Source organism: Aegilops tauschii, chromosome 7 (genome assembly GCF_002575655.3).
Source record: "Aegilops tauschii subsp. strangulata cultivar AL8/78 chromosome 7, Aet v6.0, whole genome shotgun sequence".
Classification (NCBI taxonomy): Eukaryota; Viridiplantae; Streptophyta; class Magnoliopsida; order Poales; family Poaceae; genus Aegilops; species Aegilops tauschii.
Genome location: NC_053041.3, coordinates 288,663,720 through 288,689,554, shown reverse-complemented (window position 1 = coordinate 288,689,554; position 25,835 = coordinate 288,663,720).

Genomic DNA, 25,835 nt, shown 5'->3' with positions numbered 1-25,835 from the left:
CTGTAGATTTGAGATCGAATGTAATATTTAGATTTGTCTAGTGCTATGATATGTTTAGTTTCAGACTCAAGCTTGTGTGGTTTTAAATTGTTGATCTGAAAACTGAATTGTGGCATATGACCCTCTGTTCTTATGTGTGGTAATTAGTTAAACCCGTCACTTGTGTTCTGTACTTCTTGAATAAAGGAGTTCATCTTGTAGTACATGTGGTAGCTTTGTCCCTGTGATATAAATATATATTTGTATGGTGATATATTTCTGTCCCTGTCACATTATTGTTTCTTCCCTCTGTTACATTGTATGTTGGTTATATATGTTTGTGTGGTGATATCAAGTACCTGTGATGCATACATATGTGAGTGTGATTGTGATGTGAAATTTCTTTCCTTATTCCGTAATCTTACTTTTGCCCCTTTTACATACTTTCTAGTAATATATGTGTTCTTTTATTGTGGATTTCCTTTTGTAGTCTATGTATGCATGTGTTGGTGTTTTATTGTCTCTAGTAAAACAAAAATACCAAAAATACAGTGAAGATAATCTGAACCTTCCATTGCTTATTTTCATTTTGTTTGTCATCAACTTTGGTTAGTTTAGGTCTATATTTCCTTGCAATAATCATCTAAATTCTATCACCTAGCTTTAGCCGAGGATCATCGCTAATTGTCTAGTCCCTGTGGAGAACACGACATCCGCAGTTTGGGCGTAAAAACCCCACTATACTTACAATTGATCACTTAGGCTCTTGGTTATCCTTGAATATTACCTTTGGGTGCCTTGGGCATCCCCAAGCTTAGGCTCTTGCCACTCCTTATTCCATAGTCCATCAAACCCTTACCCAAAACTTGAAAACTTCATAACACAAAACTCAACCGAAAATCTCAAAGCTCCGTCAGTATAAGAAATAAATCACCACTTTTGGTACTGTTGTGAACTAATTATTTATTTATATTGGTCTAATATCTACTATATTCCAACTTTTCCATGGTTCATACCCCCACCCCCCGATACTAGCCATAGATTCATCAAAATAAGCAAACAACACATAGAAAACAGAATCTGTCTAAAACAGAATAGTCTGAAGCAATCTGGATATTTCGAATACTTTTGTAACTCCATAAATTTCTGAAAAATTAGGACGACCTAAGCAATTTGCTTATTAAACTTCTGCAAAAAGAATCAGTATTTTATCATGCTTCAGTGATTTTTAATAATTCTGGAACTGAGCGCAAAAGTTTCTGTGTTTCAGCAAGATCAAATCAACTATCACTGTAAGCTATCCCAAAGGTCTTACTTGGCACAAACACTAATTAAAACACAAAACCACATCTAATTAAAAACACAAGATGAATTATTTAATGCAAAACAGAACCTAAAAAGTAAATAAAATAAAATTGGGTTGCCTCCCAACAAGCGCTATTGTTTAACGCCCTTAGCTAGGCATAAAACACGAATAGATCTAAGTGTAATCATAATAATGATAAGGTAAATATCGAAAGCTCATCTCATACTCCCTACGTTCAACAGCAAGTTTTCTTTGTGGCAAGCAAAAGTAATCGAAAGAGCTAAATTTAATAGGATAAGAATCCCCAAGATCGATCTCGGGAGGAATTGGTTCCTCCTTTGGCCCTTTATATTGTATGACTAATTCATCATTATAAGCATTCTTTTGGCAAAAAGCCATGAGCTTGTGTCCAAGAGAGAAACCAAATCCGTTGTTTTGTATAGCAAAATCATCATTAAGCTCAGAAATCTTATTAACTAAAACATCGGTAGGAACCCTCTTTCTTAAATTTTCGTTATAAGCAACATGATCTAAAGATTATAAACGCATTATGTCCTCTTGATTAAAGAGAATTCCCTCTATGGGAGGGCGAACACCATCTACTTTATAATGTGTGAAAATTTCACTAGCTTCTTTCATAATAAATCTAAACTCATATGCTAGGAATATAATAGCAGCGCGCTTAACCGAAGAATGCTCAATATTAGAAAATTCTAGAAAAATTCTTTGAATGGAAGGATTGTAACACCCCAAAAATTTAATTAAGTAAAATTTGGCCAGAAATAAAATTTTGAATTATACTAGGCCAATTATTAATTTCAGAGCATGTTCTGTTTTCTATTTTCCAAAATTCTTCCATCCATAGAAGATTATTTTTGTGAAATGTTGTGGTCCTTGGTTGTTTTGTAAAACATTTCATTTGTGTCACAAATAATAGTAGGAAATGTTCTCATAATAAAATTTGCCACAAGTAATTCTTTTAAAAGCATTTTCAATACTTAAAATGCTTCTGTTGCACTATAAGTATTTTAAATAATTGTTTCAAAATCCCACAAAAATTATGAGAGGTCAGATGATGCATATAAATCACTTTTGAGAAAAAACCTAACTATGTCTTTTGAAAAATTTGAGAGAAACATCCTCTTTTCAATTCTATCCCATTTTTGAGTTACAACTACAACCCTAATTTTCCTAGTTCCATTCATTCTGAAACTTTCCTATCTTGTAGTCCTTACAACTAGTACCTTAAGTCCAGAAGGGCAGCTTCAATTTCAACTTGCAAGTCCACCAAACACTCCTCTGAAGTTTCTGTCCAGAACTGAATTCTGGTAAAACATGCATTAACAAGTTTCTCCTATTGCCAAACTAACTCCACCATCATCTCTAGAATCTAAAGAGACCTCACTCTGGCAAGTTTCAAATCCAAGAAGTCTCCTAGCTAGCTCTAGCATTCTGTCGAGCACCTTATGGTCATGACAGAAGTTTTCAACTCTCTAACCCACACTGGACACTTGGTCATTTGGCCAAACCAACATGTCCATCACCCTTGCCACACTGGTACTCATCATCCTGTCAAATATCAACTCCATTTGAGCACCGTAGACCACCGAGACATTTTGTCGAGCATGCTACGTGCACGTCCAGAGCGTGTCCAGAGCGCGCATTTTGCATGCGTCGACACCGAGCTGCTGCCACCGCTCAGTCGCCTCCCCTTCTCAACCTGATCCTTCGCTGGATCAGCCCGACCAGATAGAGCCTCGCCGACACCTCCGCTTGGCCCCTAGCGCCGTCCACCGCCGTCCACAACGACCAGGACCGCCGCCCAAGGAGTACGCCTTCGCCACGTCTCCGTCCGACCCCCTTTCGCTTAAATGCCAGCGGCTCGAGCTCATCCGCAGCTCACCGGCCTCACAAGCGACACACCGGCCACGCCTACCTCGCCAACGCCCACACGTTCGCCTTGAATGGCCGCCACCGCTGTGTCCATCCTTTGGAAGCCGCGGCACCGCTCTCCCCCGCCTATTTAAGCTTCCCCCGAGCCCTCTCAGTCCATCACCACACTCCCCTTCCCCTCTATGATCCTCCCGTAGCAGCAACACGACCGGAGATGGTCATCTTCTTCCTCTCCGACAACTCCTACTGCCGCCACTGCTCGGATGGTTCCGACGCCGTCCGGCCCTCCCTCTCCAAAATTTCTCCACCACTAGCCTCCTTGAGCACCCACTAACCCATCCCCGCGCTCAATTCTGCTCGGGAGCCACCGTGGGCGAAACGCCCAATTCGCCCCGCCGGAGCTCTTCGGCTGAGCTCGCTGCCGGTGACTCCGTCCACCCCAGGGACCATGGCGACCACTAGAGGGACCGCCTCGACCCCCTGAGCTCGTGGGTGGCCTCGGATTTCTGAGTGGCGCCGTCGGTCGCCAGCAAACCTCGCCGGAGCGCTGCCTCTATTCGGCTGGAGGAGATGGCGCGTGTGAAGACTGGTCAAACCTAACCAGTGGGCCAGGCGAGCCCGCTGTCAGTGACGCAGCGCCACGCCAGCTCGACTTAAGTGGAGGCGTATTTTCAAAATACATGTCCCCCTTCGGAAAGCGTAAGACCTGGGCACGTAATGACTGAAGTACGTCTTCCTACTCTGAAAGCGTATTCCCTAACGAACCATTTGCTTTTTCTGTTTTAATTTAAATCCAGAGTTGACCCTAACTTTGACCGGCTCTAGTTTTTAAACCACAACTCCAAATGACTTGATTCTTTTTCTGTTATTTCTAAAATTTCATCTAGTTTATTTTAGTATTTATTCCAAAAGTTTCCAAACAACTTTTTAGCACTGTGTTGGATTTATGTGGTAATTATAATATTTTGAAAATAGGAAATGGAGGGGAGATATAATTTTCAAAGTTTTGGAGTGCACCTAATCTTTCTGCATGCTCAAGGCAAGCATCTTGAACACATGATATGGTGATTGCATAGTTGTTTGTTTGTAGAATTGTATTATGAATATATTCAACTCATGTGAGATTTGCATAGTATTGGTCATACATGCATGATTCCCCTGGATGGTATTTTGTTTTCATTTAAACTTGAGGTAGATGTGAGTATGGTTATTTTCACATGCCATATATGCCTGTGTTGGTCCAGGCTAATCTGCAGGAAAGGATCAGTCACGAGAAAAGTGACCGTGAGACTGAAATCTCGTTGTGACGAGAATGATCAGTGAGGGTATGTTGAGACATACCAGGTGGTGAACCTGTTGGGTACTACCAAGGAATTGTATTGTGCTAACCACTGCAGGAAAACTTAAACATCCTGAATTGACCATAGATCGAGTCTTGTTCCGGTAACCCGCATACTTGATTCGTGCTACCACATGTCCCTGCCAAAGGTAGGGTATGGTTCAGTAAGTTGATAACCCCTTTCCTGCACACACCATACAGAAAGGCCATAGGGAATGATACTATTGGCCCCAGTAGTCATGTCACTTGGTCCGAGGGCATGAATGGCAGGTCTGGGACCGAGGCTGAATGTTCATGCTGTTGGAGGCCATTGCGTGAGGCCTTCCCACTTAGAGTTTTACTTTATCATTGTTTTGGGTGATCCCTGGCTTGATGGATTAAAGCTGGTGTGTGCAGGTCAGGTGTGTTTTCATCCCGAAGACCGTAATCGGAATTAGTCAACATCTCGGGGCTGACTAAGGAAATCCTTTACTTGTGGGTAAAGAGTACACCCTCTGCAGAGTTATATATATTCGAATAGCCGTGTCCATGGTTAAGGACTACAGTCTGGGTTGGTCAAGTGTCGGTCCTAGTGTCAGTCTTCGGAGGAAATAATTAAATTGATCATGGTTCGTTCTGCAGGATAATTATTGTCACTACTGGTGCCACTATGAATATTATTGTTGACATGAATATTGTTGTGGACTAACCTTTTCCTCTTATGTGCAACTGTGAGTATCTCTTGGGATGGCTAGACTACCCGGGATACTCGTTTTGTTTTCTTTTCTTTTCTGAGTATCACTTGGGATGGCTAGTCCACCTAGATACTCATGTTAATTTCTTATAAGCCCTTTATGAGGCGTCGCTCAGACACCCGACTATGGCATTTATTTTCAAGACCTCTCGAGGCGTCGCTTTTAGACACCCGTTTGGCATTTCTTTTCAAGACCTCTCGTGGCGTCGCTTGAGTTCTCGGGCGGTCCTGTCTCGTCCGATTCTCTTTTAGACACCCATTTGGCATTTCTCTTGGAATTCTTCGGGCGGTCCAATGTCCGATGTTCCATTTCATTTCTTTGATTTATTAATAACATGACTTATTTATCCTTCCGCATCTATGAATATTTGTCATGCCATGCTTTAATTCTCAGTCAGCACATGCATGTAATTTAATTTATCATGAGCATATGCATCCGATATATCTTTTGTTCTTGATGTTTGCGAGTACATTCAAACGTACTCACTGGTTTGTCCCTGGCTATTGTCTTGGCCAGATCATGACTCAGAGAGGAGCACTACGGAGACACCCCCGCAACCTAGGATTCGGAGATAGCAGCCACGCGGGATAGGAGTTATCCGGATCAGCTATTCCTGAGGGAATGGAGTCCCATCAACATTGGAGATCCACGAGTCGCTTCCGTCATCCACCACTAGAGATCCTTGTTATATTCATTGGACCTTTGTGGTCTTGTACTCAAATCCTTGTAATTGCTTGGAATTCTGTATCAAGGAAATGTCCACCAGCAACAATAATCCTGGGGGCTGGTGGTGACATAAGGGTCATTTGCTGGGAATTTATGTCCCAAAAATCCGGCCCCGACAACCTTGGTATCAGAGCCAGGCTGACCATTGGCCAATCCTATCTTAGCCTAGTCACCATGCCTAGGTTTCCCCACCGTCCATATCCTTTTCTATCCATAGTCAAGCTCATCCTATCCGATAGCCTGCACAGTGGCCTACCGACATCTTTTGACAGTCGGTGCCCAACCTATCATCCTAGGCCATAGGCCGTGTGCCCGTGGCCGACACCAGAGTTGTCCCATCCGCAAGCGTGCGATGGACACTCCGCTGGCTTATAAAGGAAGCCTTTCCCTTACTCAGCACATCACAGCCTTCACTCGCCGCTTGATTTCCAAACCACCCAGATGCCTGGTCCCATCGTCCGCAACGAGACCACCGCATCCGAGCATGGAGATTTCGTAGTGATCCTCGCCAATCTCACTCGTCGTGCTTTTGGCATAGACGAACCCCCAGAATATGTTGTGTACCAGGAACACACAAGTGATGCCATCCATCACTTATGGGCCACGGTGCACATCTACGGGAGGGGCACCACATCAGAACGCCCCTACCGGTTCACCGGAAGGACGACCTCCGACGAGCCCCAAGCCATCCAACTTGTAGCCCGAGAGGGTATAGTTCATCTTCGACATTTGTCGCCAAGGGCTAGCACCCGCCCTTTCTTCTACTACCCTAGTCGTGAAGGCTATGGTAGCCCGACCCAAGTCACCAACGGTGACCATGGGTCGGATCCTGCTCTAGTGCATCTGGTGCGCTACCTGAGGGCGCAAGAGGCACTATTCGATCAGGTCACCAATGATCTGATTGCGACCCGCAGGACGCTTGCTCTCCTGACACCGGTGAGAAGTGAAGCTGCAACCGACACCGACACCCCGATAATTCTACTTGGGAGGCCCGTTGAGCCCCCAAGGTCTACTCCTATCGTCTATTCAGGCAATGCCTTTGCCTCCCCGAGGGAACTCCGTCACCTCTTGGAGACCTACTCCAACGGGATTGTGACCACGAGACCCCACGAGGGGCATCATCGCTATCCCAGCACTATAGCTCCCCATCCTACCCTAAACAACTCCGACACTGAAGCTCACGGAGAAGCTTCAACATCTGCAAGACATGCCCGACTAGATGTCAACGAGGTGGACTAAGCCCACCAGCAGTGTTGTCAAATCTTAGTGGTACAGTTGTCTTGTAGTTTCAACGTAGCAGTCGCATGGTGTAGTGAGCTTGTAAACTACCCGTGTGCCATTATTTTGATGGTACTATGTGTGGTCTAGCATAAATTGTTGGCGTTTGGTGACAGAGTAAATGCTAGACATGACTGCCGACATTCACAGTAATATGTCACACTCCTTTTGAGAAGTGGTGTCCGAGAATTTGACTTGGACAACCCTATGTCGGAGCCGATGCACAAGTCGTTCCAGCGCCGCATTGTGTTTCCTGACCCATGCACCTTATAAGGGGCCGTACCCAAGCACCACACCAGCCACCACCACACTTGAGCACCACTCTTCTCCATTCATCCTTCCATGTCTCACCCCGGAGCCTACCTACGAACTCTAGATGCAAGCCCTGGAAGTTTCGTTAGGGTTTTGTGGGATCTGACCCGCAATACCCTTGGTTCCAGCCACCCACCCCAGTATGAGTTATTCAAAATGGGCATCACCCCTGATTCCTCAAAATACTGGACAGTTGTGCACATCCCACCGGAGGATCTAAATCAAGGCCCTCCATATGTTGTCTTCGTCGGGAGATCCATGCCAACCTCAAGCATGGCTATCGAGGCTGCTGCTTATGAAGCAGTTACCCGTCTTTGATTCACTATACCCGCTGCCAGTGAAAGGAAATACTCCTATTTCCCGACCCGCGCAACTTCTGGAGCAGAAGCCACGTTCCGTTGTGAACGTATAGAGAAGGATCCAGCCCTGGCCAATCTCAGTCAGTATGTGATGGCCCAGGAGCATCTAACCCAGCAACTAATGGATTACCTCCATTATCTTGCTGTCCTGAATCCCCATATCGCCATTGGTAGACCACCATGGCCAACACCGGAAGGGTATGTTCTTCGTTTACTCCCTTCACTTTCCCCGGAAGAAGAAGAATGTGCTCCAGCACCGAGAACCCTTCCACAAGACCCTGTAGATCTCACCTTCGGACCATAGACGGTCATTGTTGCTATACCTAGCACTAGTTTATGTGGTGCAACCGTTGTATTGTAATTTAGGGCGTATGTCATAAGTGCATTGCCATGACTGCATTCTGCATATGATCATTTGTTGTGATTTGCATTCAGTTCTTCCGCCCTTAACAAATCTCGAGGATGACATTTTTCTTAAGGGGGGTAGTATTTGTAACACCCCAAAAATTTAATTAACTAAAATTTGGCCAGAAATAAAATTTTGAATTATACTAGGCCAATTATTAATTTCAAAGCATGTTCTGTTTTCTATTTTCCAAAATTCTTCCCTGCATAGAAGATTATTTTTGTGAAATGTTGTGGTCCTTGGTTGTTTTGTAAAACATTTCATTTGTATCACAAATAATAGTAGGAAATGTTCTCATAATAAAATTTGCCACAAGTAATTCTTTTAAAAGCATTTTCAATACTTAAAATGCTTCTGTTGCACTACAAGTATTTTAAATAATTGTTTCAAAATCCCACAAAAATTATGAGAGGTCAGATGATGCCTATAAATCACTTTTGAGCAAAAACCTAACTATGTCTTTTGAAAATTTTGAGAGAAACATCCTCTTTTCAATTCTATCCCATGTTTGAGTTACAACTACAACCCTAATTTTCCTAGTTCCATTCATTCTAAAAACTTTCCTATCTTGTAGTCCTTGCAACCAGTACCTTAAGTCCAGAAGGGCAGCTTCAATTTCAACTTCCAAGTCCACCAAACACTCCTCTGAAGTTTCTGTCCAGAACTGAATTCTGGTAAAACTTGCATTAACAAGTTTCTCCTATTGCCAAACTAACTCCACCATCATCTCTAGAATCTAAAGAGACCCCACTCTGCCAAGTTTCAAATCCAACAAGTCTCCCAGCTAGCTCTAGCATTCTGTCGAGCACCTTATGGTCATGACAGAAAGTTTTCAACTCTCTAACCCACACTGGACACTTGGTCATTTGGCCAAACCAACATGTCCATCACCCTTGCCACACTGGTACTCATCATCCTGTCAAATATTAACTCCACTAGAGCACCGTAGACCACCGAGACATTTTGTCGAGCACGCTACGTGCACGTCCAGAGCGTGTCCAGAGGGCGCGTTTTGCACACATCGACACCGAGCTGCTGCCACCGCTCAGCCGCCTCCCGTTCTCAACCTGATCCTCCGCTGGATCAGCCCGACCAGATAGAGCCTCGCCGACACCTCCGCTTGGCCCCTAGCGCCGTCCACCGCCGTCCATGACGACCAGGACCGCCGCCCGAGGAGTACGCCTTCGCCACGTCTCCGTCCGAGCCCCTTTCGCTTAAATGCCAGCGGCTCGAGCTCATCCGCAGCTCACCGGCCTCACAAGCGACACACCGGCCACACCTACCTCGCCAACGCCCACACGTTCGCCTTGAATGGCCACAGCCGCTGATTAAGCTATGTACCTAGGGTAGGGTCATAGGCCTGACCTAGATACGCTTCCCAAGGTCATCACCCTAAAACCAGAAGCATTCGAAGAGGAGTCACCATCCACTCGACCACGAAGCATTCCACTCGGAAGACTCGAAGTCACTCGACCATGGAGACCGTCACTCGACCGCCAGAAGACCTAAAGGCACTCTGCACTGCAATGGTCGGACATTACATCATAGCTTTAATGGTCATAATGTCTCTTTATTACTAGTGTTACCAGTAACGCCCCTCATTTGATGTACCTTAAATCCCTTGTAACATGGGCTGGCTGGGGTCCTGGCGCACTCTATATAAGCCACCCCCGTCCACATGCACGAAGGTTCGCACCCCTGTAAACACACATACGCATAATTCATTCGACCGCCTTCGGGCTCCAAGACGTAGGGTTGTTACTTCTTCTGAGGAGGGCCTGAACTCGTAAAACTTGTGTGTACAACTTCGCCATCGCTAGGATCTTGCCTCTCCATACTACCACCCCCCTATTCTACTGTCAGTCTTAGTACCACGACAGTTGGCGCCCACCGTGGGGTAGGTCTCTTAGCAACTTATTGGAGAAGTTGCAATTTTTCCGATCCCCATCATCATGGTTTCTGGCGGAGGATTGGCCGAGGGCCGCGAGATCCGTCTCGGCGCACTTGTGTTCGTTGCCGACGATTCCTCTTGGCTCCAAGAGGCTCCACTCGACGTCGAGGCGCTCCCCATCCGCGGGGCATCGCACTTTCGCGCGTGCGTCCGCGGCGTCCTTCTGCGGCAGCCGTCGACTCAGTATCGGTCGGCTCCTGTGGCGTCCTCGCTCCCTGCTGCTCGCCGTCACAAGCGTTCCGGTCGGTTGCGGCTCTAGCGGTGGGTGAGGCACACGGTGGCTCGCCAGTCGGCCACCCCGCAAGTCGCGGCAATCGAGCCCGACAAAACTCTCTACGGCCTGTTCGACTGGCTCCGTCGAGACTGCATCCGAGTGCGACAGCAGCGACCCCGCGGTGGAAGTCCTGATGGTCAACGGACCGTGCAGTCCTCCTGGCTTCCCCCGCGATGACGGTGGCGATGGCGGAGGCGATCCGTCACACGTCCACGAGGAATACCGCCCCGAGCCCCTCTCTTCGCACCAGAGGGAGGAACTTCGTTGCCGTAACATGGATGCGCTTCACACTCTTATCATTGGAGAAACCCCCTAGGCCCGTGCCTTGGAGGAGGCGTGCCTGGCAAACTTGGCTGAGCGCACTCGACTGGAGAATCTCCAGCATGCACTCGATGAGCGTGCTCGGCAACGGATTCCTGAGTCCAGTCGACGACAACTTTTTCCGCCTCCAACTCAGGTATACCGAACTCCGATTCAGAATCTCACTTCTGCAACCCGAATAGCAGAGTCGATTTAGCCCTCCCAGTCAGAAGCTGGTAGAGGTTTGATGCAGATCAGGGCTTTACTCCGGGCAGCGGGAGAACAAAACACAGCAGTATCTTAGTCGCGGAATAGGATCCATAGCAGATCCGTGGTAGCAGACACAGTCCAGTTGGCTCACAGCCCAAGATCGCCCCCGAGGCGTGAGGGACATGGAGACCGACGAGATCAGTACAGAAACCGTGAGCAGTATGATCACCGACTCGACCACGATGATCGTCATTGAGTGCCCACGCCTCCCCAAGGAGTGGGTCATACGTGCCTCGACAGCATGATGACAGACGCCCCCATAGTGGTGGGCGAAGGATTCCAGTCGACCCCCGGGAGCCGGGCATTGATGCGAGATCTATTCTCGTTCAAGGTCTGGTTGACAGGAACAGAGCGCACAGAGAAGGCCATGACAGAGATTACCCGACTGGTAGCAGAGTGCATGTTTCAGGTCCCGAGTGTTTTAGCAGAGCCATCAGGGCTGTAGTGATTCCTCCCAACTTCAGGTTGGCGACTGGAGTTTGCAAGTTCACTGGTGAGTCCAAGCCTGACACTTGGCTTGAGGTCTACCGAGTGGCTGTTCAGATTGGTGGCGGCAATGATGAAGTGGCCATGAAGCACCTTCCTTTGATGTTGGAAGGCTCGGCCAGAGCGTGGTTGAATCAGTTAGCACCGGGCAGCATATATAGTTGGGAGGAACTCGCTCGAGTGTTTTTAGGACCTTTGAAGGTACATGCAAACGACCAGCAGGGTTAACAGAGTTGCAATCCTGTGTGTAGAAACCGAATGAAACCTTGAGAGATTATATCCAGAGATGGATCACGTTGCACCACACGATGGAGAATGTGTCAGATCACAAAGCAGTTTGTGCCTTCAAGGAAGGTGTCAAGTATCGAGAATTAAACCTGAAGTTCGGTCAGACTGGAGATATGTCTCTGAGTCGGATGATGGGAATTGCCACCAAGTATGCTAATGGTGAAGAGGAGGATCGGCTCCGGAGTGGCAAGCACAAAACAGTCGCCCACGAAACTGGAGGAGGGAACTCCAGTCGGAAGCAGAAGCGCAAAGCCGAGCCAGCTGCTCCTGGTGAAGCCTTAGCCGTGACTCAAGGAAAGTTCAAGGGGAAGCCCAAAGGGTCGTGGAATCCCAAGAAAGTGAAAGATCAAGATGGAAATGATGTGTTAGATTTACCCTGTCACATTCATACCAAGAAAGATGAGGAGGGTAACCTGATTTACCCCAAACACACCACTCGACAATGTCGGCTCCTGATTCAACAGTTCCGAGAGAAACAGCCCAAGGAGAAGGAAAAGGAGTCGGACAAGGGTGAGGATAAAGAAGAAGATGATGATGGTTTTCCCAACGTCAATTCCACTCTGATGCTTTTTGCTGATGTTGAAAGCAAAAGTCGATTGAAAGTTATAAACAGAGAGGTGAATATGGTTGCTCCGGCGACACCCAGTTATCTGAAGTTGTCCCAGACTGCCATCACATTCGACCATTCTGACCACCCAGCACGTATAGCCACCCCTGGGAGGCAAGCGCTGGTGGTCGACCCAGTTGTTGAACGCACTCGATTGACTAAAGTGCTGATGAATGGTGGTAGTGGCCTAAATATCTTGTATGCGGAGACCTTGAAGGGAATGGGAATTCCGATGTCCAAGCTCAGTGAAAGAAATATGAGTTTCCATGGCGTCATACCTGGCAAGAAGGCTGAATCACTCGGCCAGATCGCTCTTGACGTGGTTTTCGGTGATTCCAAAAATTACCGCAAGGAAAAGTTGACGTTTGAAGTCGTGGATTTCCAGAGTGCTTATCACACTATTCTGGGTAGGCCTGCTTATGCACGTTTTATGTCCCAGAGGAGTGATCACTATCACTGGCAATCGGCAGAAGGTGGAAGAGTGCTTCCAGAAGGGCTCAAAGATCGCCGATGCACAAATGGCAGTAGTAGAATTGCAAGAGTATCAGAAAAATGCAGATCCGAGTGATTTGCTACGAGCTAAGAAGCCTGCCATAGACTCTGCATTTCAGTCGTCTGGTGAAACAAAGCCGATTCATATTCACCGACCGATCCCAATGCTGCTCCGACTCACATTTCGACAACACTTGACTCCAAATAGGAAGAAGCGCTCATCCAATTCCTCCATGAGAACTGGGACATCTTTGCATGGAAACCTTCTGACATGCCAGGTGTTCCCAGGGGGCTGGTGAGCACCGTTTGCGAGTCAACCCAAAAGTGAAACTTGTCAAGGAACATCTTCGATGGTCCGCCGTACAGAAGAGAAAAGCAATTGGTGAAGAAGTGGCTCGGCTCCTGGCAGCTGAGTTTATCCGAGAGATTTACCACTCCGAGTGGCTCGCCAATGTTTTCATGGTTCCCAAGAAGGACAACTCACTTCGCATGTGCATTGACTTCAAGCATATCAATCGGGCCTGCCCGAAAGATCATTTTCCTCTCCCCCGCATCGACCAAATAGTCGACTCGACTGCGGGGTGTGAGCGCTTGTCCTTTTTGGACGCCTATTTCGGGTATCATCAGATCTGACTGTATGGACCCGATGAGATAAAAACGGCTTTCATCACTCCATTCGGGTGCTTCTGTTATGTCACCATGCCATTCGGCCTGAAGAACGCTGGAGCCACATTCATGAGGATGATTCAGAAGTGCTTGCTTACTCAAATCAGTCGGAATGTGGAAGCTTACATGGATGACATTGTGGTCAAGTCACGTAAGGGTTCTGACCTGTTGGCTGACCTTGCTGAAACTTTTGCCAACCTCAGAAGGTATGATATCAAGCTTAATCCATCAATGTGCACATTCAGAGTTCCTGGCAGAAAATTACTCGGTTTCCTCGTTTCCGAACAAGGGATCGATGCTAACCCAGAGAAAGTTGGTGCTATACTCTGGATGAAATGCCCTGTGCGTGTGCACGATGTCCAGAAGCTTACTGGTTGTTTGGCCTCCTTAAGTCGATTCATTTCTCACCTCGGTGAAAAGGCATTGCCTCTTTACCGACTAATGAAGAAGTCTGATAAGTTCGAGTGGACTCCCGAAGCCGATGCAGCGTTTGAAGAGCTCAAAGCCCCGCTTTCCACCCAGCCAGTGCTTGCCGCCCCAATCAGAAAAGAGCCTTTACTGCTTTACATTGCAGCCACTGGACAAGTTGTCAGTACAATACTTATGGTCGAGCAGGAAGAAGAAGGAAAAGCTTATAATGTTCAGCGCCCAGTATATTATGTTTCTGAAGTTTTGACTCCATCCAAGCAAAGATATCCACATTATCAGAAGCTTGTCTATGGGATCTGTATGACCACGAAGAAGGTTGCACACTATTTCTCTGACCACTCCATTACAGTCGTCAGTGACGCTCCATTATCAAAGATTTTGAACAACAGAGATGCAACTGGTCGAGTGGCAAAGTGGGCGATTGAACTTCTTCCCTTGGATATCAAGTTTGAGGTAAAGAAAGCTATCAAGTCCCAAGCAATAGCAGATTTCCTCGCCGAGTGGATCGAACAGCAGCTGCCGACTCAAGTCCACTCGGAGCACTGGACCATGTTCTTCGATGGCTCCAAGATGCTGAATGGTTCCGGCGCTGGGGTGGTACTGGTATCCCCCCAAGGAGACAAGCTCAGATATGTTCTCCAGATTCACTTTGATTCTTCCAATAACGAAGCTGAATATGAAGCACTCTTATATGGGTTACGTATGGCCATTTCACACGGCGTCCGTGGCCTCATGGTCTATGGCGACTCAAATTTGGTAGTCAATCAAGTGATGAAGGAGTGGGACGTCAGAAGCCCAGCTATGACTGGTTACTGTAGTGCAGTGAGGAAATTGGAAAAGAAGTTTGAGGGCTTAGAGCTCCATCATATACCCCGACTAAAAAATCAAGCAGCCGATGATTTGGCAAAGATAGGTTCCAAGAGGGAAGCCATTCCCAGCAATGTGTTTTTGGAACATATTCATACACCTTCAGTTCAAGAAGATCCTTTCACTGAAGAGCCCCCGCAGCCTAAAAGTGCCACAGATCCGACTGAAGTCGAAGTCCCAGCCGTGGTCGACTTGATCATGGAGGTTTTGGTCATAACTCCCGACTGGACAGTGCCATAAATTGCGTATATGTCACGACCGGTTTTCGGGATATTAATTTCCCAGAAAATGGCCTTTGTGCTCACCAACCCTAGGATTACTGTTAGCTGATGAGGCGCCAACTTGATACAGGAATTCCAAGCAAATTACAAAATATGTAGTACAAGACCATTGTGGCCTATGAGTACAACACTTGGTTTCTAGTGGTTGATGGCGGAAGCGGTTTGTGGTTCATCTGCGTCTATGGGACTCCATTTCCCACAGGAACAGCTGACCAGGATAACTCCTATCTTCGCGAGGCTGCTATCATCATTGCGTAGGTTCTGGGGCTGTCATCGCAATGCTTCTCTCCATGCGAGAAATCTGGCCAAGACAATAGCCAGGGACAAGCCGGTGAGTACTTTTGAATGTACTCGCAAACATTATGAACGCGGGTATAATATGACAAGGGATAATTCATGCTCCGACATATTCTATGATCATAACTTCTGTCACGAAATAAACGAAATCCATGATGCACGCATGCGGGTAAAATATGAATATGCAATAAGGGAGTAGAAATAGAATGCACCGATCGAGTGTCTGAAGCGATGCCTCGGAAGGATAAAAGATAAATCATGCCTCAGTCGGGCGTCTGAGCGACACCACATAAAGGGCTTATAAATAATAGAAATAACAAGCATGCCACAGTCGGGCGTCTGAGCGACACCACATAAAGGGCTTATAAATAATAGATATAACAAGCATGCCACAGTCGGGCGTCTGAGCAACACCACATAAAGGGCTTATAAATAATAGAACTAACAAGCATGCCACAGTCGGGCATCTGAGCGACACCACATAAAGGGCTTATAAATAATAGAAATAACAAGCATGCCACAGTCGGGCGTCTGAGCGACACCACATAAAGGGCTTATAAGAGAATACTCGCAGTGAGTATCCAGGAGGTAGAACCGTCCCAGGGATACTCAATAATTCAAATAATGTAAATGGTTAGTCTACAATAATAAAAATCATAATCCTCATATGTCACAGGTCATAATCAATGTTCTGGTTTAGCCGTAACTCCTCCGAAGACCGTCACTAGACCCATCTCAGACTGTAGTCCTTACCCATGGACATGGCTATCCGAATCGATTTAACCTCTGCAGAGGGTGTACTCTTTACCCACGAGTAACGGATTTATTTAGTCCATCGGGACTAATTCCGCCTATGGTCTTTTAATTGAAAACATGCCTGACCTGCACACACCAGCTTAATTTACCGGTGTCTGGAATCACCCACGACACCTGTCAAGCAAAACTCTAAGTGGGGAGGCTACAACCTCGACTTAGCATGGGATCAAATTTATATCGCGCGCTCTTAGGGGTGCCCCCCTCTCGGTCCCAAACAGAAACACCCATGCCCCCGGACCAGGTGGCATGCCTACCGGATGCATCCGGTATCTTCCACCATGGCCTCTCTGTACGGTGTGTGCTAGGAAGGGGTTGACAACTTACTGAACCGTACCCTACCTGCGGCAGGGACAAGTGGTAGTACGAAACAAATATGGGGGTTACTGGAACAAGACTCGATCTACGGCCGACTCAGGAGGTTCAAGTATCCCCTGTATGATTAGCATAACAAATATATTTCAACTAACAGACAGAATCACCGCTCCTCAGACCTCATCATGCCATACCGGACACACTCGTCTTGACGAGGAACTAGGGACAAGCTCGTGTCTACCCAAGACCGCGACTTTCCCGGCTTCCTTCCGGTATGCATGAAAAGCTCACGAGGATGATCACTATCACCAGCATATCCATTTCTAACAGCAAAGACTCTCCATTGTGCACTCATGCGTATGATTTTATCGTCACATAAAATAACGTATGCTCCAAGTCAAGGTGGTGTTGTAACCGTATCAAAACACCACACAAAAATATTATGCCAGGGTTCAAAATGCTTGCCTTCAAGAGTATGCAAGAGGGAGTGCATTTTTCGAAAGTTGCCTTCTTCTTCAAAATCCTATTTTATGAAAAATTAAATTAACACATAGTTTTAAAACAGTACAAAAAAGTTGTTTGGAAAATTTTCAAATAAATACTAAAATAAACTAGACAGAATTTGAGAAAGGTAGGAAAAGGAATCAACTCATTTGGAGTATTATTTAAGAATATATAGCCAGTCAAAGTTTAGTCAAAGTTCTGTTTTTAATAAAAACCAGAAAAAGAAAACGTTTCGTGGGAAAACACGTTTTCGAAGCAGAGGAGACGTACTCCAGGGGTTTACGCGTCCACTTAACCACGTGGTGGCGAGGCTGGGTCACTGACAGTGGGTCCAGCGGGCCCACTGGTCAGGTTTGACTAGTCCCCCGCCTTCTTCCTCCTCTGTTCGAGCCGAGGCGGGGGCTCCGGCGATCGACGCCGGTGAACGACGGCTCCTAAGAGCAATCCGAGGGTGGGTAGGGATCCGCCGCTCCAGGACGATCCTTTCGGTAGTCGAAAGGGCCCTGAGGACGGAGGGGATCGTCGGCGGCGAGCTTCGCGGCGGCGGAGGCTTCGGGCATGATTGGGGATTTGGGCTGTGGTGGCTCTCGATCGAAGCTTAGAGGCTGGACGACTCTGCACAGTCGAGGGGAGTCGGATGGTGGCGTTGCATGGGTGGGGGAGGGTCTGGTTGCGACGAACGGTACCGGAAGGCGGCGGCGGCCGAACTGGCCAGAGTCGAGGAAGACGGCTACCAACCGCTGATTGCTGGCTGAGGGAGTGCTATGGGGGTGGCCTGGGGTCGCCTGAGTGCTCCGAGGAGCTCGGGGGCCTCCTTTTATAGCGCAACGAGGTTGGTTCCGCGGTGGTGGATAAGAACGACGGCAATCCGCCGTTCTGTAGTGGCCACGGCAACGTGGCGGCGACGAGCACCAGCACACGGGCTTGAGGATAGGCTCGGGTTGTACAAGGGGGCAGCTGGCGCGCTGCTGCGGCTCGGGCGGCGCCGTCCATGGCAGGAGCCCACTGTGGTCGGTCGCTAGCCGCCGTGGCCGACCTGACGGCGGTGCTGTAGGGCGCCAGGGGCGGCTCTGCGGCGAGGGAGGGGGCGGGCGTGCTGGTTGCGAGTGGCCAAGGGCCAGAACGGGCGCGGGGAGGGCGGCAGTGCGACGTGGCGGCTCGGTGCGTGCGCGTGCAAAACGTGCGCTCTGGGTGCGTCCAGAGCGCGCACGCTACGTGCTTGACAGAATGCCAATGCGTGCCACAGGGCTTGGGTGAGGCTGGCAAGTAGCAGGTTTAGGTCAGCATGTGCTAGGTGCTTAGTGGACATGCTATTTTGTCCAGAGGTGCAAGGTCACAGTGCAAAGGCAAAAATCATGTCAAAACTGACCATGCACACAAGGTGCTTGACAGATTGCTAAGTGCATCTAGGCAACTCTTGGAGTGGCCAAAAACTCCAGATCAGGGTCTCCCTAGATGTAGGTGATGATGGCAAGATCATTTGGACAAAACCAGAAACTTGCTAGTGCAAGTTTTGCAAAACTTCAGTTTTGGGCAGCAAGAACAAAGCTTCATTGCATGCACTAAAAATCCTCCAATGGGTCCACTCTCCTGGGCTTAAGGGTTTTGTAGGGAGGACTACAAGCAGGAAAAAGCTCATGGGCACTAGAGCAAAATCAATTAGGGTTGCAGTACAAATCACCAACTGGAGCAGAATGAAGATGAGGATGATTCTCTCAACTTTTTCAAAGAACACCAATGGGTTTTTGCATAAAGTTGAATTATATGCATCTACTGACATCTCCAAACACTTGGAAGAATTTTTAAAGGAATATTTAAATAGGTTGTAGTGCAAAAATACCTACTGGACCTGATTTGAAAAGTTGATGTAGAGCTCAAAATCTCCAATAACCAAAAGATATTTTTGCATAAAAGTGATGTGCAAACATCACATGACATCCCCAAATTTTTGGTGAAAATTTTAAATGCATTAATCAAATGGTTGCAGTGCAACAGAGACTCCAAATTCATGAAAAATCATTTTAAAAGAATAAAGCTCAGGAAAAGAAATTATGCAATTAAATCCACTGATAAAGAATTGTTTTATAGAGAGAGTATACAAGTCCAATAATACTTTTGGAAAGTTTCCACTTGAGGTAAAAACCCACAATATTAAAGAGAAGAGGGGTTCTGAAATTAAAAGATAAATCCAGACAAATGGAAAAGTTTAACTTCCTGGCAAAATTTTAATTAATAAAACAAGGTCAAAATTTTGGGGTGTCACAACACTACCCCCCTTAAGAAAAATATCGTCCTCGAGATTTGTTAAAAGCTGTTTTGAACAAACATCGCTCTTACCAAAAGAAATCATTCTACTATGCAATAAAATGTGGCTACAGTGAGAGGGCAATAAGTGGTGTAAAACTACAGTGTGGTATACTGGCGTTGCGTGGAAAAATCCATGGTTTGGGGAAAAACGAGATATTACTACGTTGGATACAGTAAATTTAGAATAAATTCTAAATTACTAAAATACGCTGGTCGTACCCGAGAGCACAGTGTTCTCTCTGGCTGACAGGTGGACCCAGGGCCCACTATTGGCCTCTTCTTCTACCTCTGGCTCTCTCTTCTTGCTATCTCTCTCGGGCTTTCCCGCGCTTTCTCCACCGGCGACGTCTAGCGCGTAGGGCATCTAGGCCGTACTGTGGTAGTGCGCGGCGTGCTAGCTGCTGGTGCAGCGTGCACTCACCTCGCGGGCCAGTGCACTGTCGACACTGCTCGCGGATTCGCCTCCGAACACCGGCGATCGAGCGACGAGCGGCGCTGGTGGACCTCGCCCACCGTACACCGATCTCGAGCTATAAAATGATCGCGGTGCTCCTTTCTTCTTCCTCACACCTGGCCTCGCTTCTACTTCTCCTTCCTTCTCCATTTCTGTTTGCAGGAGCTCGAGACGAGGTCCTAATGGCGGAGGTGATGCCGGACTAGTACGTGGTCCTGGTGTGTGGAGGTTTGGCGACATTGCTGGGGTTCTCCGTGCTCCTGTGCGCGATGATCCTGGATGATCGTCGTGATGCTGCCGCTCGAGTGTTAGCTCTTCGCGGTTGCGGCGATCACGAGGATTAGGTGCGGCATCGAGTGCTAACTGCTGTCGGTGGGCTGGAGTAACTTGTGCCCGAATGATTACTCATAAATCTCTCCTACTGAGACTGTGGTGTCCTCGGGTGTGTCTAGTTAGGTGCAAAATGTGTACGGGGATTTGTAATTAGCGCACGAGGTCGAGTGGTTGTGGTTGTGAGTCTGCCGCTGCGTGAATAAAAATCTATGTCGTGAAGAGGCATATGCTGCAGCAACTCAGGGAAAGAATTCTCACTACAAAATTTATCGTGAGTGAAAATTAGTTAAATCAAAATTAACAGCAGTAAAACTGCTCACATAATTGAAACCAAATATTTGATCCGTCGCACAAATATTGGATACCACGTACAAGTTACAACACATAAATAAATACTGGGATAATAAACATAGCGGTGATGTCTACAATAAAAACGGCAAAAGGACGGGGTCCTGAGAAAACGTCTCTGGTACTGGGGCACACTCCTCTTCTATCGGGGGAAGCGGGTTGACTAGCCGATGAATGCGTCTCTCCTGGTCAGGCCTCAGTGGTCTGCCAATAGCGATCTAAGGATTTAAATCAGCGAGGCTCTGGAGATAACCCATTACCCGCTGAGTCAAACGCTCTTGAGCGATAATTTACTGGGCAAGGTTGGCCAGTACTGGATCTCTCTCAATTCGTCCACCGGGAAAAGATGCTACTTCTCCGGGTGCTGCACGACTCGGAAAGTAGTAATATCCTCGTTCGCTGGCATAGGGTACCGCGAATCGAAGACGAGCGAGCGCTTCGTACGCAGCAGCTTCTATGGCCATATGTGGAGTCGGCATGGATTTCCCCACGAAGGAGACTTCCGTTGGGTCTTGGTTTGGGTTTGCGGGAGGGATGTGCACCACTGCCCAATATTTCGAGGTGGATGGGGTGATCCTCGATTTGAGCAACTCGTACTGGGGTGGATGGATGGCACTCATGGTACTGCAGGTAAAGTCCCACAATAATTTAACAAAACTACCCGGGGTTGCGTCTGGAGTCCTCAGATAAATACTGGGGTTCGGTATGGCAAAGAAATGGCTGTGAGAGTTGCGCACAAGGTGAGGGGCACTTGGCAAGGTCACGAGGTGGCATTTTATATAGCAATGGGGCTGGGTTATTTACCGTGGTGAAGGGTAACTAGTTTGTCGGTTCCGTTCTATGGTGTCGGGGTCGATGCCATAGATACACATATCCCATAAATGTGACACATTACTATGGGTGTCATCGGGGTGGTGTTTGGTAGCTGCGCCCGGAATTTAAAAATGTAACTGTACACTGACGTACTTATGCATGGCTACTATTCAAAAATAGGGGCGCACAAGCAGACATCATCTAATTTGGTGATACAGGATCACACAATTACAGGGCGTAGAAATATTAAGGCTCGTTACTACTCGAGCGACTTAGTTTACTTCGTTAATATCTAAGCGGGCTTGCCTTGCGGACGTCGAGGCTTCTCCACGGGTTTCACCATCGGGATTAGCCGGATGAGGTTGAGGGGCTGTAGGGTCGGGGTAGCGATGATGACCATCGCGGGGGTTGTTGGCCAGAATCCCGTTGGAGCGTGTTCCCAAGAGGTGACGGAGCACTTCTGGGGACACCAAAGCATTCTGGTCGATGGCTGGGGCAGACCTCAAGGAGTTGATCGGGTGTCTGAGCAGCACGACTGGGTTGTCGGCGTCGGGCTCCTCTTCTCCTCTTGCCGGGGCTCGGCGAACCAGTTCACCACGAGCTGCGATCAGATCAAGGGTGATTTGATCGAACAGTTCCTCTAGTGCACTTACATAGCGCACCAGATGCAATAGTGCAGGATCCGTCTCGTGATCTCCGTTGGCAACCTGGGGCGGCCTGCCATACCCGTCACGACTGGGGTAGTAGTAGAACGAGCGACAGTTAACTCTGGGCGACAAGTGCCGGAGTTGAACTATAGCTTCTCGAGCTGCCAGTTGGATGGCTTGTGGCTCAAAGGAAGTTGTCCTTCCAGTGAACCTATAGGGGCGTTCTGGCGATAGACCCCTACCATAGATGTGTACAGTGGCCCAGAACTGACGACTCTCACCGCTCATGGGTCCTTGGTACACAACATATTCTGGGGGCTCTTCTAATGCATAGGCACGGCGGGTGAGGTTTGTGAGCACGGTCACAAAACCTCCAAGGTTGGTTGATGTGGTCTCATTGTGAACAATGGGGCCAGGCATTATGGCTTGGTTTGGGGGTAGAGGCTGTGCTGTGCTGGGTTGAGGCTAGCGTGCCCTTTTTATAGAAAAGGGGACGGAGTCTTCCTTCGCACGCTTGCGAATGAGACATCTTAGGTGTCGGTCACTGGCGCGTGATCGACAGGCAAGGCTGATAGGTTGGGCACCGACTGCCAAAAGCGTCGGGGTCACTATATGGCTATCTTACACGAGAAGCTTGGCCGGGGTTGGGTTAAGGTCTGGTGGGTTGGTTAACCTAGGTTTATTGACCTGGCTAAGATAGGATTAGCCAATGGTCAGCCTGGCTCTGATACCAAGTTTGTCACGACCGGTTTTCGGGATATTAATTTCCCAGAAAATGCCCTTTGTGCTCACCAGCCCCAGGATTACTGTTAGCTGATGAGGCACCAACTTGATACAGGAATTCCAAGCAAATTACAAAATATGTAGTACAAGACCATTGTCGCCTATGAGTACAACACTTGGTTTCTAGTGGTTGATGGCGGAAGCGGTTTGTGGTTCATCTGCGTCTATGGGACTCCATTTCCCACAGGAACAGCTGACCAGGATAACTCCTATCTTCGCGAGGCTGCTATCATCATTGCGTAGGTTCCGGGGCTGTCATCGCAATGCTTCTCTCCATGCAAGAAATCTGGCCAAGACAATAGCCAGGGACAAACCGGTGAGTACTTTTGAATGTACTCGCAAACATTATGAACGCGGGTATAATATGACAAGGGATAATATTCTATGATCATAACGTCTGTCACGGAATAAACGAAATCCATGATGCACGCATGCGGGTAAAATATGAATATGCAATACGGGAGTAGAAATAGAATGCACCGATCGAGTGTCTGAAGCGACGCCTCGGAAGGATAAAAGATAAATCATGCCTCAGTCGGGCGTTTGAGCGACACCACATAAAGGGCTTATAAATAATAGAAATAACAAGCATGCCACAGTCGGGCGTCTGAGCGACACCACATAAAGGGCTTATAAATAATAGAAATAACAAGCATGCCACAGTCGGGCGTCTGAGCGACACCACATAAAGGGCTTATAAATAATAGAAATAACAAGCATGCCACAGTCGGGCGTCTGAGCGACACCACATAAAGGGCTTATAAATAATAGAAATAACAAGCATGCCACAGTCGGGCGTCTGAGCGACACCACATAAAGGGCTTATAAGAGAATAGTCGCAGTGAGTATCCAGGAGGTAGAACCGTCCCAGGGATACTCAATAATTCAAATAATGTAAATGGTTAGTCCACAATAATAAAAATCATAATGCTCATATGTCACAGGTCATAATCAATGTTCTGGTTTAGCCGTATCTCCTCCGAAGACCGTCACTAGACCCATCTCAGCTGTAGTCCTTACCCATGGACATGGCTATCCGAATCGATTTAACCTCTGCAGAGGGTGTACTCTTTACCCACGAGTAACGGATTTATTTAGTCCATCGGGACTAATTCCGCCTATGGTCTTTTAATTGAAAACATGCCTGACCTGCACACACCAGCTTAATTTACCGGTGTCTGGAATCACCCACGACACCTGTCAAGCAAAACTCTAAGTGGGGAGGCTACAACCTCGACTTAGCATGGGATCAAATTTATATCGCGCGCTCTTAGGGGTGCCCCCCTCTCGGTCCCAAACAGAAACACCCATGCCCCCGGACCAGGTGGCATGCCTACCGGATGCATCCGGTATCTTCCACCATGGCCTCTCTGTACGGTGTGTGCTAGGAAGGGGTTGACAACTTACTGAACCGTACCCTACCTGCGGCAGGGACAAGTGGTAGTACGAAACAAATATGGGGGTTACTGGAACAAGACTCGATCTACGGCCGACTCAGGAGGTTCAAGTATCCCCTGTATGATTAGCATAACAAATATATTTCAACTAACAGACAGAATCACCGCTCCTCAGACCTCATCATGCCATACCGGACACACTCGTCTTGACGAGGAACTAGGGACAAGCTCGTGTCTACCCAAGACCGCGACTTTCCCGGCTTCCTTCCGGTATGCATGAAAAGCTCACGAGGATGATCACTATCACCAGCATATCCATTTCTAACAGCAAAGAATCTCCATTGTGCACTCATGCGTATGATTTTATCGCACATAAAATAACGTATGCTCCAAGTCAAGGTGGTGTTGTAACCGTATCAAAACACCACACAAAAATATTATGCCAGGGTTCAGAATGCTTGTCTTCAAGAGTATGCAAGAGGGAGTGCATTTTTTGAAAGTTGCCTTCTTGTTAAAAATCCTATTTTATGAAAATTTAAATTAACACATAGTTTTAAAACAGTACAAAAAAGTTGTTTGGAAAAATTTCAAATAAATACTAAAATAAACTAGACAGAATTTGAGAAAGGTAGGAAAAGGAATCAACTCATTTGGAGTATTATTTAAGAAGATGTAGCCAGTCAAAGTTCTGTTTTAAATAAAAACCAGAAAAAGAAAACGTTTCGGGGGAAAACACGTTTTCGAAGCAGAGGAGACGTACTCCAGGGGTTTACGCGTCCACTTAACCACGTGGTGGCGAGGCTGGGTCACTGACAGTGGGTCCAGCAGGCCCACTGGTCAGGTTTGACTAGTCCCCCGCCTTCTTGCTCCTCCGCAGCGATCGACGCCGGTGAACGACGATCGGCGCCAGTGAACGACGGCTCCTAGGAGCCATCCGAGGGTGGGGAGGGATCCGCCGCTCCAGGACGATCCTTCCGGTAGTCGAAAGGGCCGCTGGGACGGAGGGGATCGTCGGCGGCGAGCTTCGCAGCGGCGGAGGCTTCGGGCATGATTGGGGATTTGGGCTGTGGTGGCTCTCGATCGAAGCTTAGAGGCTGGGCGACTCCGCACAGTCGAGGGGAGTCGGATGGTGGCGTTGGATGGGTGGGGGAGGGTCTGGTTGCGACGAACGGTACCGGAAGGCGGCGGCGGCCGAACCGGCCGGAGTCGAGGAAGACGGCTACCAACCGCCGATTGCTGGCTGAGGGAGTGCTATGGGGGTGGCCTGGGGTCGCCTGAGTGCTCGGAGGAGCTCGGGGGCCTCCTTTTATAGCGCAACGAGGTTGGTTCCGCGGTGGTGGATAAGAACGACGGCGATCCGCCGTTCTGTAGTGGCCAGGGCGACGTGGCGGCGACGAGCACCAGCAGACGGGCTTGAGGATAGGCTCGGGCTGTACAAGGAGGCAGCTGGCGCGCTGCTGCGGCTCGGGTGGCGCCGTCCGTGGCAGGAGCCCACTGTGGCCGGCCGCTAGCCGCCGTGGCCGACCTGACGGCGGTGCTGTAGGGCGCCAGGGGCTTCTCTGCGGCGAGGGAGGGGGCGGG